Genomic DNA, 14,724 nt, shown 5'->3' with positions numbered 1-14,724 from the left:
TCCCCGTTTTTACAACAAAAAAAACCTGTAATCTGATTACACATTTTTAAATATACTGTCACAGATTACAGTTACATGTATTTTTTATACTACGTTTTTTTTTTTTTTTTTGCAAACAAACAGTATACAATCAGTATTTATGGACATACAAAATACAAGAAAAGAGTGCCAGGGGGTTCACATACATTCAAACATTTTAAAAGCTGTACAGATGTTTCTGAGCCTTTTTTATTTTCTGATTTTTTAATGAGATTTATGTAATTTATTATATCAAAATGAAAGTGAATAAAGGTTGGTTTTTGATTGCTGTACTTACACTTATGGATGTAATTTTTTGCCAAAATAATCAAAAGATTTATTTAAAAAAAAGTTCTGTGAGTCATCGAACACAGCACACATAGATTAACTCTTCATGATTATACTACAACATGTTATAGTACAGTTATTGCATATTTTAGTACTTATTTAATGGAAAAAAATCACTAAAATTACATGAAAACATATTTATTAAAACTAAGTGTTTTAAGGAGGTGTACAAAGTTTTCTGCTGATGCCAATCCAAGCACTTGTAAAAACCAATAAGAGCAGCAGTGTTGTAGCTAGGGCAGGCCCCTCGGGGACTCGCTTCCACCCTGGTGAAAACACTGACAGGGCCAAATAAATTATAATTGTGCTTCCGGTTACGCGACCGGCAATATTTAAAAATGCTGACCCTATTTTTTTTTTTGTGATCAAATCAAGTGCACTCTCTAAAAAGCCAAATTAAGGGTGTGCGTTCTGACGATATTAGATCGTTAAGGATTACAACGGAGATCGTAGAACCGTCTGTGGTACACATTTTAACACCTTTTGCTAGTCAGTAGTGATGCAACGGATCATCATTGATCCGTGATCCTCACAGATCTCTCTCCACGGTTCGGCACGCATGTGGTCCGCGGATTGGTTGACGGAGGGGGAAAAAAAGTTTTTAATGATCCCCGCGCATCATTAGTAATGCCTCGATGAAGCCTGTTCCGTTTGCGACGTCCGTGTGTGTGTGTGTGCTTGTGCGTGTCTGTGTTTCTGCGCGCGCGCCTGAGAGCGAGCGTACCGACGCATGTGTGGTTCGCGCTCCTGGTCGTGTATCTGTGTGATTGCGTGACAGTTGAAGAGAAACACACGCACACACAGAGGGAGGGAGAGAAAGGAACAGCTCTGTATGGAAAGCCATCGAGGTAAAAAAAAACACGTGAATTTAACGCGTTGTTTACGTGTATTTTACGTGTATTTCACACATTAAATTTGTGTGTATTTGTCTTCTGGAAAGCCATCGAGGTCAAAAACATGTGAATATATGCATCGACGACGTGTTAAATTAACGTGATTTTGAGCCCTTTGGCCACGTGTCCAGATTGAACGTGTGTTCCCATTGGCTCCTGAGCAGTTAAACCTTTTTTGTAAGCCTGAGGGGGTTTCACTATTTAACAAGGAACTTCTAATTTCTTTGCCGTTTTCTTCCTTTATTGTGGAGCTTATAAAAATGAAACATTTGGGTTGCAGTTTTAGAACATTATTAGTTATTATTTGGTTTATTATATGTAGTATTATTTTTTTAGTTATTATTTTTATCAAGATAAAATTGCCTCATTTTGCTCCACTATAGTGGGCATTCTAGCTTTAACACCATTCATCCAACTTTAATTTAACATCATTAAAAACAATAAAACATTTTTACGGCAATAATAACTGCAATTAACATCTGTATTTGGAACTTCCCGCTTTGAACATTTTAATTTAATATATGACCAGCAGGGGGCATACCAAACTATACTCCGAGCCCTGATTAAATAGAAGAAAAAAACAGGTTGATAACAATGTCCAGATTTAATCTTGGGGTGAAAAGTACATGGTGAATACTGCTGAGGCTGCACGAGCTTAATAAGCTACTTTATTAGCAGAACATATTTTTATTTGCATCTGGCATGGGTCGAGAAAAGTCATATCTTCTACTTTTCATTTTTTTTACATTGTCAGCTTTATTTGAATGTCTCAATCTTCCTTCACTTAACACGGTTATGCAAATTATCATGATAAAAGAAATGTTTTATTTATTTTTCTTTACTTCAGTAAGTTTTTCCTCTTTGTCAACAATTGAAGTGATCTAAAAAGCTAACATTATCATGTATTTGCATGTATTTAATATATCTGTTACTTGCAACTGTTTGTATTAACATGGTTGCATTACCTTCAGTTTTGTCTTCATAACAAACTATTTATAGTTCAATCAAAGACTTTGCATAATCTAAACCATTTCTGAGTTTTACGGAACTATAATAATAAAGGGGGAAGTAAATGAAGTCATGTTGTGTTTTTCTTTCTTTCTTATAGCATGGAGTTCCTCTGCTCATTTAATCTTATATTACAGCTTTTTATTTCTTATATAAATTATTGCAATATGGTAAGGGCAGCCTCATGTCTTGCCCATCTCAAGAAATTATGAATTATTCAAAAAATATTTTTAAGATTAATTTCACATTCAAACAAACTTGCTCCGTCAGCTCCACTTTTCATCAGCTATGCAATTTTATCAATTCACAAATTAAACATCAATCAGACATGTTTATTCATACACAAGTGAATTTATAGTAAGCAAGATGTTTCTGTCACTTTTCAAAGTTTTTTTTACCTTTACTTCAAATATACAATCATACCATACAAGACACAGTAATGACAATAACTACTCTATATTTACCCTTTGCCCGTACATCACATCACCAATTTAACCTATAGATGCCCTCTGCTCTGGAATAGTTTACCTCCCCCAATAAGATCAATATCCTCCTACTCAATCTTTAAAAAGCAGTTAAAAAACATCTTATCCATTCATGAATCCACCTACATTACACCAATTTACTTCTTATGTTTCCTTTTTCTCTTTTTGATCTTCAATTAATAATTAGTTCAGTATTTTCATTTGTCTTTTGATATTCATATTTGTGAAGTCTGTTTACTGTATATTTTAGTTTCCACTTATATCAAGGATTTATTGTGCATTTTTTCCCTCATGATCTTCTAAGTGTCTATTAGCCTTTATTGTTTGTGTTTATTGAAAGGGGAGGAGCTCTTGTACAAGCCCATTGGGCTTCGCTCCCTCCTTGCACCTTAGATGTTTGTTTTTTATGTGTGCTACATAAAAAAATGAAATGAAAAAATGAAAATGAAAAGAATACCAATGACCTGGAATAAAAAGCAGTTACACTACCATGTCAGGGGTGATGTTGACCTATAGAGGAGACAGCAGGACTTACAAAATAGACAATATATAGAGGCAAAGTGTAGAAACAGGGAAGATGCTCCATTAAAAAGAGAGAAGGGAGAAAGAATAAAATGATTTAAAGGGTTAAACACCCCTCCAATCAGCTCTGTAACGGCAACATGAATTTGGAAGAAGAAGATAGGCTATTAAAAAGGATGCAGCAGGAAATTAAAAAAAAAAGGTTGAGAAGAACAGAACCACAATATACAGGAAACATCAATAAGTAGAACAATATTTATCATTAGGCAAATGCTGAGGACAGCAGAAAACTTATTGCAGGAAAAATCACAGGAAAATCCTGAAGAAGGACAGCTGCTGAAAATGGTATAAGAGGTTCTTGGATTTTTCAAGGCAAAAGTAGAAGTGGTTTATGGGTTTGCACATCATGCTCAGAGTGTGTTCTGTTTCTGTGTGGAGTTTGCATGTTCTCCCTCTGTTTGCATGGGTTATATCCAGGTACTCTCGTCTCCTCCCAACATCCAAAAACATGTATAAATGTTAGGTTAACTGGAGTCTCCAGTTTACTGGTAGGAGTGAAAGGGAGTGTGAGTGGTTGTCTGTGTTTCTAATGAGATGGACTGGTGCCCTGTTCAGGGTGTACCCCTGCCTAATGCACCAGCAGACCGGGCCGGAATAGGGGGCCACATCCCGGCGGGGCGGTCTGGCTTGGCCCTTGGAGGGGGCCCTGGCTTTAAAAAAAAAAAAAAAAAAACTGAAGCTCGTGGCGCGGGCGGCATCAGTGAAGGGTGATCTGGGGCGCCGTGGGGGGCTAGGTTGGGGTGCCTGGGGGCCAGCGGGGAGACTCCCAGCGGCCCCCTGGTGCCTTATGCGGCTTGGGGTGTGGTCGTCCTCCCTGCTGCTCCTGGTGCTGCATCCGTTCCGGGTCCTTCTGGCCTGGGGTCGGGCCCCTGCTGGCTCTGGGCTCGCCGGCGGGTGCCCGCTGGCTGCCTGTTCGGCGCGGTTCTGGTCGTCTGCTGGGCGTGGGCTTCGGCTCCTCCGCTGGGGCCTCGGGCAGGGAGTTCTCTGGGCCCTCCCCTCGGGGGGTTGGGCGCGGGGGTGGGGTGGGGGGTCTGGGGGTTGGGGGTGGGATCGGTGGCGTGGTGCGCTGGGTCCTTGGCTCCTTGGGGCTTTCTCGGGTGTGTATGGGGGGGCGATGGCTGCCTCTCGGCTTGGGATCTTGGGGGCGTTCGGGGGACTGCTTGGCCGTGGGGTGGTCGCCGGGGGCCCTTAGGCTGCCTGCTCTTGCTGCTGGCCTGACTGCTTCTTCGGGCCCGGGGGCGGCTCTTGGGTTTTGCAGTGGCGGTACTTGGAAATACATTTGTCATGGATGCACTGGCCTTGGGCTGTGGGATAACACTCATACTGGGCTCAACCTTAGACACGTTGTTCCCAAATACCTGTTTTATGGAATTTCCACTCACCTCTTCCTCTGTTCACAGCCACCACCATTATTCCTAAACCACACACTGGTCACCAAACTGGCTTGACAACACAACAATAAACACAATATACACAACCACAATTTCACATCGCATCACTTAAAACTATTCCCCACCCATTCCATATCCTATCTTGTATCCCTCTTCCCTGTTAACTTCCCCACCCCCCTCCAACCCCTCACCTTGGTGTAACACTGCCCTCTCTTTTTTACATCCTCCCTTTAATAAAGTATTTCTTACCCTTCCCTAGGGAGGGCTGGTGACGGTCACAATTATGCAATGAAATAAATAAATTTATTTAATTGCAATAATAAAATATGCATTGCTGTCAAAAGATTGCACTTCTTGTAGTGTTAACCTTCGACAGCATGTGCAGACAAGGTAAAAAAAAAAAAAAATAAAAAAATAATAATGCACCAGCAGACCCCTACGACCCTGAAAAGGAGCAAGTGGGTCGGACAAAGAATAAATGAATGAAGATAGAAAAACCTGGGAAATTAACATGTCTGCTGTTATGAGAGAAAGGAAAACCATAGAGTTGGTGCCAGACTCAGAGAAACAATTATTCTCAGTCTGTGACGATGTGAGCAGGATCACTACTGAAATAAGAGCTAACAGTGAAACATGTAAAAAGGAAATGCAGAAGATTTTTTTTGGCTCTATAAATAAAATTGAATTGAATTGAATTTTGCTAATTAAGTACAGAAAGCATAGTATACACAGGTATATAAAGGCTGCCATTTCCCCATGCACATTACTGTTTTGAAGAAGTGCATTTCTGGAAAGATGGAGTTTGCTTTAGAGCTAGAAGTAGATAAGACGATCATCAACAATCTGGAACATCTGTACGGGTGTCTGTATGCATGGTTGAGGAGAAAGGCATTGTGATAAATCAAAGAAAAATACAAAGAAATATCAGACTGATTATGACTGCAACAGAGATGGCTTTTTGTCTTTTCAGTGTGTTGTTAGATGTAGGCAAGTAGAACCAGGAGATGAGACATGTGGGTGCCTCAGAAGGACCATCTCTCCAGATGTACCAGATGGATTATTATTACTATTATTATAATTGCAATTACATTATACATTATATAGTGTTCAAGACGTGTTCATTTAGATGTAGGTCTAGGATTTATGAAATGGATTCTAATATTGTATGTGTACATATAGCCTATATTTATATAAATTGTATTTCCTTGAGATTTCGATATATAGGAAATAGAGAATAATAAACAATTTTTATTATTTTTATGTTGTATTTTGTAGTATAGCCTACAAAATACATATTGTGTTTTATTGTGATTCTGATATGAAATACATTCTTATTATATCATTTGATCAAATATAAATTTTGAGATTTTGTATTATTTATTTATATTGTTCCAATATATTTATATTACATTGTTGGCCGTTGACATTGAGTAACCTGAGTAAAACGGCCACAGAAGACCAACAGTAGTGTATACGGTACAATCTTTGTATTTATCATATTCAAAGGAATTCATATGTCCAATTGAGATATTTTACATTTTCTTAATTTATTATTTTTTTCTATGTTTTTTTAGCTATATTTTGGATATATATTATTTGCACACTGGTCTTATTTGTATGAATATCTAAATTTGTCTGCTTGTTCATCATCTAAAATAAGAATATCAAGAGCAAGACATGCAAGTCAGTTGCAGGCAGCATATTTTCTCAGTCCCTCCAGAAAAACACATTTATGCAATCGCATATTTCAATACTCAGTCAAAGTCTGCATCTTTATGTGGGGAATGCATTTTTTTCAAATCAGCCTCACTTTCGCCCCATAAATTGACGATTTTCGGGCAAACTATGCTGGGCTTGCATGATTTCATAATACCCATATTTTCGTTGCAAAACAGTCACATATATTTTTGCAGAACGTTGAAAAATGTTGCGTTTACTTCAAACAAGAGCAGCCGTCTTCATAATTGTTGCAATTAAAACATTATGAAGTGACGTAATTACCTGACGTGAACATAAAGAAAAAGCTGCAAACCCTGCGATCAAGCCATGATGAAGTCGCATATTTGTCTCATTTGCCAACAAAAATCAAATAATTGTATTGATTCATTTTTACAGAGGTTGTAGCATATTCCTTTTGTAAAGCTACAGAAAATTGAAATTATGAGCTATGTGTTTAATTAGGTCTGAAATAAAACAAGATGAGAACTTAAATATTCCCAGTACTTTGTGTGACGTAGTATGCTTGCTTATCATAGGTAATGATAAGCAAATAAGTAATAAGTAATGACTCTCTACATTAAGGCAATAGCCGAGTGAGAACCGGGTGTTGGGGAAATCACTTTTTTCTCTCTTTTTCATCAAACCACAGGTTTTTGGCAATTTTTGCAAGTTCCCACAATTTCATTGCATAAAATTGCGTAAATATCCTGCATGTTCCATCGCATTTTTTAAGAAAATGTACCGCATTAATGAAGGATTTTTCCCTGCAACATTCACACAAAAAACTGCATTGTTGTGGAAGGACTGATTGCTTGTTAAACTCTATCCAATCACAATGCTGCTCCCCCCCCCCCTTATTTGCAGCCACCTGGCCCTGGGCATATTTAAAGAAGCCATGGCTGCATCTTCAGTCCTATGTTGGTGGTGCATGGTGCGTTATGGCGAGTCGAGGTCGAGATTACGTCAGTGCTATGAGAAACAGATTTAATGGTGTAATTGAATGAATTCAGAACAGACAGGAGCAGCAGCCGAGTTCTTCCGAGAGTCTTGTTGGGGCGACCGTGGCTCAGGTGGTAGTGGCTCGTCTTCTGATCGAGAGGTTGGGGGTTCGATCCCAGTACCTGACTATGTGTCGAAGTGTCCTTGGGCAAGACACTGAACCCTAAATTGCTCCCAGTGGTCGACTAGCGCCTTGCATGGCAGTCCTGTCCCACTGGTGTGTGAATGTGAGAGTGATTGGGTGAATGAGCTGATATGTAAAGCGCTTTGAGACTGTTTCAGTGGTGATAAAGCGCTATATAAAATCAAGTCCATTTACCATTTACCATTTGTTGAAAGGTAAGTACTTTAAGTTAAATGTAAAGGACCCCAAGGGATGCTCACAAGGTTGAAGTTTGCGTAGGTATTGTAACATTATTTATGTTGAGTGTCTTTAAGCTAACAAAAATAAAACATTGACGCAGTTATTTAAGTCAGTAATGTTAGTCTATTTATCAAGCTAACTTGGCAAAAGCACCATTTTTAGAAACACCACGTTGGATTTAAAGACTTCAGCCATTTAATCCGTGTACCTTTCGTTCTTCGGTTATACCATTTTAAAACCATATCACACCTAAACCGAAAAAACTAATGTGCAGCTGTTCTAAAATTAAATATTGATCTGTTTCTGTGATACTTGGGACATTAGAGTGAGCAAGCTTCACTGCACCTGGTTTCCCTCCTCAGGTCCTGGACCAGGTCTCCTCACACAGTAACACTGATTTATTTCAGTTTTCTGGTCCTGCTCATTTTTTCATTCAGCCTGTGGATGTTTTAGCTTGTAAAAAGCTGCTCACGTTTTAAGTTAAATGTTTTATGGTGATCTTCCAAATAAACTGGTGACTGACTATCAACTGGCTGTAGGGCTGGTGTGAGGAACAATAGATGTTAGAACTTAGAACTAAAAACAATTACAGCTTTTTTGAGGGCAGTGAACATTTTTTTGCACGTTATAATACCGCTAGCCACTAACGGCAGCCTTCAACGCACAGGGAAGTTGTTCACAATAAATGATGAGCTCCAGTAGATTCATTACACCCCTTTTGGTTCCTATAATCACATATCATGTGCATGTCTTGCGTAACATCCTTTTTTTTGTTTTTATTTATTAATAACGTTTCAATTCATCAGTAATGTGACTGATGCTTCTTTTTTGCCTGGGAGCAAAAGTCTGCCCAGTCAACCGTTTATCTGGACACTATTTGAACTGTCATCGTCTGTGCTGAAAGCCAGCAGAGAGCTTAATCGGTCGGCTTTATATATACTCCCAAAGGTACTGTACATTGACCATACCTTGAGTTAAATTAACCATTTAATTGTGAACTGAATTTTTATTTTTATATATGTAAATCTAATTGTCACTCTATTTGATTGACCTGTTCATGTGGACTTGGTGATTCCTATTGATGCATATAACTGAACTATGTTCTAGTAACATTTACTCTCTACTTTTTAAAGGAGAGTCTGGCAGAGCTGGTTGGAGAACCGCAAGATGGGAGTAATGTAAGTATTTTTAACCACCTTACAGATCTGTGAAAAGCAACATTTTTGACGTATATTGTAGGTGTTAGCATTCAGATGCTCAAATAACAAATACATTTTTTTTGGTCAGAAGAAGTCTTGGACTCTTGCCAAAGTCTGGACCCAGATAATGTAAGCACCTTTTAGCAATACCTGTGAAAGCTCCATTTCAAAGGCAGCGTTTAACAATTTTCAATACACACTTTTTTACAAATTGTTTGAAATGATCTTTACACCCCGACAGCAATAAATAACTTGTGAGCTCTGAAGAAGGAGTGGAAGAATGGAGATGCAGCTTCTTAGATTTTCTACATTACCAAACCTGCCTTTTCTGTTTATAGGCCTATTTTATACTTCATATATAATTGCATAACTTGTCAAAAAATGTTGTGTTCTGAAGGATGTACAGGTGGTTCATGGCTTATTTGCTGCATTTTCATGACGAAAAAAACCATGGGATCCATTTACGCCATACTTACACTTCAATTGTTGACATTTCTATATCACATTTGTTGTACAGGAATCTAATGACAGAGATAGTGGAAGTAGCAGATGATTTTGCTGACGTAAGCATTTGTGTTTTGAATATTAAACAATGTCAATCATAATTTTTTAGTTTTTAAATTTCTTAATGTTGCCCAATAGGATGTACACGAGTGGCGTGCACTTCGTGCAAGAAAAGATGAGGAATACCTTGAATGTCTGCAGACTGACCAAGAAAGGGTAAGCACATATATTATAAAATGTTTATATAATATGAATATATAATATATTTATGTATACATAAATAAATTTGTACATTAACACCCCCCCCCACAGGACCAGTTACAACGCAGAGAAGTAGATCTTTACAGAAAACGCAAAGAGGTATAGTGTTACTCATTTTGTTTTTTAATTGAACAAAACGTACACCGATTTTATTTCATGTACACTACAGACTTTGGAAAGAAGGTGGCTTCATTTGAGCAATCACGCTGAGCCACAAGATGGCATTCCACTGCAAGTGAAATATCCAGATGGCCATGTTGTAAGGAGGAGATTTCACCTCATGCAGCCAATTCAGGTACTTAAAAATTTTGTTTAGACATCAGACACTTCAATGTACACTTTTCTTTAACTCATTCAGTGCCAGCCATTTTCTATTTCTACCCCCCTCAGTGCCAGTCCTTTTAGAGCATTTGTACTGATCTTTAAAGACCCACAGAATATTTTGTATTATGACAATCTGAAATATGACACCAGAATCTGAAAAATGAAAGTCTCTACTTTTATCAGAAAATTAATTTGTTTATTCTTCCATAATCAGCAGTTGAATAGAGCAAGTTTTACACAAATCACCAATTTCAGAGAAAAAACCTATTAAAACAAGCTGTTTATAAAAAAATTCAAATCTGTCAGTGACTTTAAAGCAGTTATTTTTGCTTTATTGAAAATTATAACATCTGAACATTGGTTTCCTTCTAAAAAACACTGAGACGGCTTTTGATGGCAAAATTATTATATTGCTATCAGGCTACAGTTGAATGTTTTGCTTACTCTATTTTGTATCTCGTTTGGTTAATTGATGGTTTCATCTTACGATCGCAACATAATCAATAATCCACACAGGTTCACACATGTTCTCTGTTAGTATGTGGTGCTGTGAGCTGCTGGATACGTCACAATATCACTTCATAGCGCCATAATCTCCCTCATTCCTGCTTCTTCCTCCTTAGCTATTGGTAGCATCAGTGGCTAAATTGTCATACAGAGGTGCGCTACTGCCACCTTCAGGGCACAGGTGGTCACTACATCAACAGAAGCCTTATATTCACAGAACTCTATCAGTGTATCCTAGCAACTTCCGTCAAAGAATGCACTTGACGTAATGTTACGTCAATGGCACTGAGTGAGTTAATTGTATAAGAAATTTCAACATGGAGATTATGTCGGCTCAGGATTAATTTATTAATATATATATATATCTTTTTTTAAAGCACCTATTTGACTTTGTCGGCTCGGATGACATGGCAACAGAGGTGTTCTCTATTCAGAAAGCCATGACATCACCGATAAGAAGTACAACAACGGGCAGAATAATTGATCACATCAATGAATCCTGCACTGTTTTTGTAACCTGGGATGATATAATGGACACACACATTGCTGTGAGACTTATCTTACTATTTCAAACATCAATATTTAATGGTAATTGAGTTTACTCGGGTTTGAATTTTTGTTTATTGCCAGGACAATCTGGTTCCCGAAGATGACACTTTCTCAAAATATCTCATCCGTGCCCTTGGATACAACTGCTGGCTTCATAAATTTGAGCCATGTTAATGACACTAATGAGTAAGTGGTACTTTCTTAATTTACTATTAAAGAACAATTTACTGTATGTATTAAATCCGCTAGGGCTAGCAGACACAATAGAATGCTTCATACAGATTTAATGTAATTACAATTGTCTGATGTTGCAAAACCTCACCTACAAAACGGTTTCATCAGCCTTCATTGCTCATGGATGACATAACTGATTACTGTTGTTGTTCCAGACCAGATCTGAAAACCTTACTGACCACTCTAACATCAAAGGTCTGGATTGGAGAGACACCCAGCTACAATATGATAAATGTATGCAGAGAAAACATAATAGATGGCACCGTTCGAGCCTTTGCAAGGAGGAGTTTCAATCCAGAGTCCAAATTAAGTGTTATATTTATGGATGACTTAATGCAAGCAGAGGGTTCAGTGGATGAGGGGGGCCCTACACGGTAGTTTTTGTGACTGCTTGTGATGGCTCTGAAAGACAGCACCCTATTTACAGGGCCACAGAACCTGTCCCTGGACAGCCATGGTTAGTACCCTCACATGGCACCTATCTAACACATTGATATCCTTGCATTTGTTGAAATTTCAGTTTGTGAGCAGCTTATTCAGCGGATATTTGCCAACTGTTTTCTCCAATGATCCCATTCCAGCATTACACAGAGGTCTTTACAGAACATATGGAGTGATGATGGCTGTCGCGCTGGTGCATGGAGGAGTGTTGCCTTTTTTTTCTGAGAGGCTCTACCAAAACCTTTGCACTACACCTACATCCCCACCCACTCTCGAAGAAGTAGAAGATCAGGATTTGCAGTTGAAACTGAAAAAGGTATTGTCCTTGATATATTATTTTTGAAATTTTTTTTATTTAAGTAGGGACAGTACATATTAATGAACATTCAAAAAAATGTAAATGTCAGATTATAGCCAATGGCTAGTTTCCATCTGTTTTCCCTAGACAGGCTGATGTAATAAAATATCAGACTCAACAATGAGACATGATGAGACAAAACAATACACAAAAGGATTACATACAGGACAAAGAACATAGGGATCATAAAATACAGTAACTTTTCATTTAAATGGAACACAGGGACCAGAACAATTACACTCTCAAAATGATAGACAGGATGCTGTAGGACAAAGAAAAGGACAGGGGAAAGAAACGCAGTTCACTTCCACATACTCAGAGTTGGTCAGTCACAGCAGTGCATACAATACATTTACATTATTGAGTTTCGTTATCATAATAATTTATTTAAAGTACTATAGTGCATTGTACATATTTATTGCTGAAAAACAAACCTTCATGTTGCCACATACTAATGTCTAATGTGCACTTAATTCTGTTTTCTTGGAGCCAAAATTGAATTGTTCCCTGATTGACTTCATCTATCATAACTTGGGTGTGTTGGGATAACGTGGTATTCTCTGAACATGCTTTCTTATACATCACTGGTTTTGTTTTCTATGTGTGTATTGATAGTAAGGGTGGGGAAAGAATCTTCATGATATATCACAATTTTTTGGGTGCTGATTTTTTTGACATTTAATAAATATTTTCTTGTATTTTTCACATTTTCTACTGCTGAAGACATGACACTTTTCAGAGGATCAGCCTATCTACTGGGCATGTTGACCAGCTGCTGTTCCTACATAAAAACCTTGACACTCCCCATTACTAGCTTGATAAACATTAACATTATCAGTTGACCAACTTCAAAAAGTTCTGTACAAATATGTTTAGCTTACCTCCTTTCTAATGGAGGTTTTATTGTATTTATTTCAGTTGATATAACAAATCAGTGAATGACTGAATGTCATGTGTGTTTTTTGGGAACTGACATTTTTCAAGGAGTGTAGAATTCAACTAATATTTGGATAAGGAAGAAAAAATTGTGATCATCACAACAGAATCACAATACTTGTAAAATCAGAAACACAATTTAAATCGAATTATGACAAAATGATATCGTCTCAGCCCTAATTGGGCTAAAAGTGACCAAAATGGTTGAAAAGGTGGTGAAATGGGATTTTAAAAACTACAGAAATTGGTTAAAAGTTCCAAATTACAGAAACAGACAGAAAAAGTGGTAAAAATGTTTCATAGTGTCAATATAGGCTTAAAAGTAGCAGAAATATAGGTGGGGGTGCGGTTTTGGGTAATGTAATTTAAAAAGTAGAAACAGTTAGTTAAAACTGGCAAATAATGGGCATGACTAATGGTGGAAAGAGGTTAAAAATTGACAATAATGGGTCAACATATCTGACGTTAGGTGAGAAAAGTGGTGGAAAGGGTTTATAAGTGCCGAAACATGTTTTAAAGTTGATAAATCAATTGTGGGAAAATTAAGGCCCTTAAAAAGTATTAAAAAAGTCTCAACCATGATTTTATGAGGTATTAAATGTTATTGGTATTCAAGCTTTGACTCGGTTGCGTACTTGGAGCTAGATCGCCTCGGGGCCACGCGCGTACAGATGCAACGTCACGTGACAGCGAATGTTCCGCTGCGAAAACAGACGAGAAGAAAACAAAAATGGGAAATTGCAAGTCCTCTGACTCGTGGCTCAAGATGCCCGAACTCAAACATTGGATAAAGCCAGTCAAGAATAATAACCGGGAAGCCTATTGCACACTTTGTAAGAAAAGGATTAGCGTAGCATCAATGGGCAGAAATGCAGTTAAAGTCAAAGAGCTGAAGAAGAGGATCAAAATCCTGCATGAAGTGTGCAACACACTTCAAAATGATGTAGACCATCTTGCTAAGCAGGCAGAAGGAAAATCTGGGTCATTAATGGCCCAACTTCTCACCAAGTCAAACACCAAAGGCACATAGAAGGGCTGATGGACACAGAGGCTACGTTCACACTGCAACCCTTAATGCTCAATTCCAATTGTTTGTTCAGATCCGATTTTTTGTTTGTCCATTCACGCTACCATTTAAAATGTGACTTGTATCAGACTCCAGTGTGCACGGTTTGTGGCTCCAAACTGACCCGCATGCGCATTTTCGCGTTTCTCTCAAAGTTTTGTGCAGCTGATAAAAGCAAATCACAAAATCTCAGGCCCATGTCCTACATTTTGATCATGTTGTAATAAATTCTTGTTTTCCACCTGTTGGCCTGTTACTTGTTGTGATCTGAGGGGAATGTCAATATTACATTGCAAATTACAACTGTTAAAGATGTGTTGCTAACAGCTTAAAGTGGTGATGAGGTCTTAATTTTTTTTGGAAAGGTTTTTTTAAAAAGTCTTAAAGAAGTATTGAAATTAACACATTCTTGCATATACCCTGGGTTAAAATATGGCAAGTTTGGTAGAAAATGGTAAAAACAAACAAAAATGGGCTCAAATTGTTTAAAAAATATTCCTAGTTTCTTGAAGGCATCTGGCAACCCCCCCTCCTAGTG

Source organism: Gouania willdenowi, chromosome 8 (assembly GCF_900634775.1).
Source record: "Gouania willdenowi chromosome 8, fGouWil2.1, whole genome shotgun sequence".
NCBI classification, from domain to species: Eukaryota; Metazoa; Chordata; class Actinopteri; order Blenniiformes; family Gobiesocidae; genus Gouania; species Gouania willdenowi.
Note: the sequence above shows the minus strand (reverse complement) of the source record.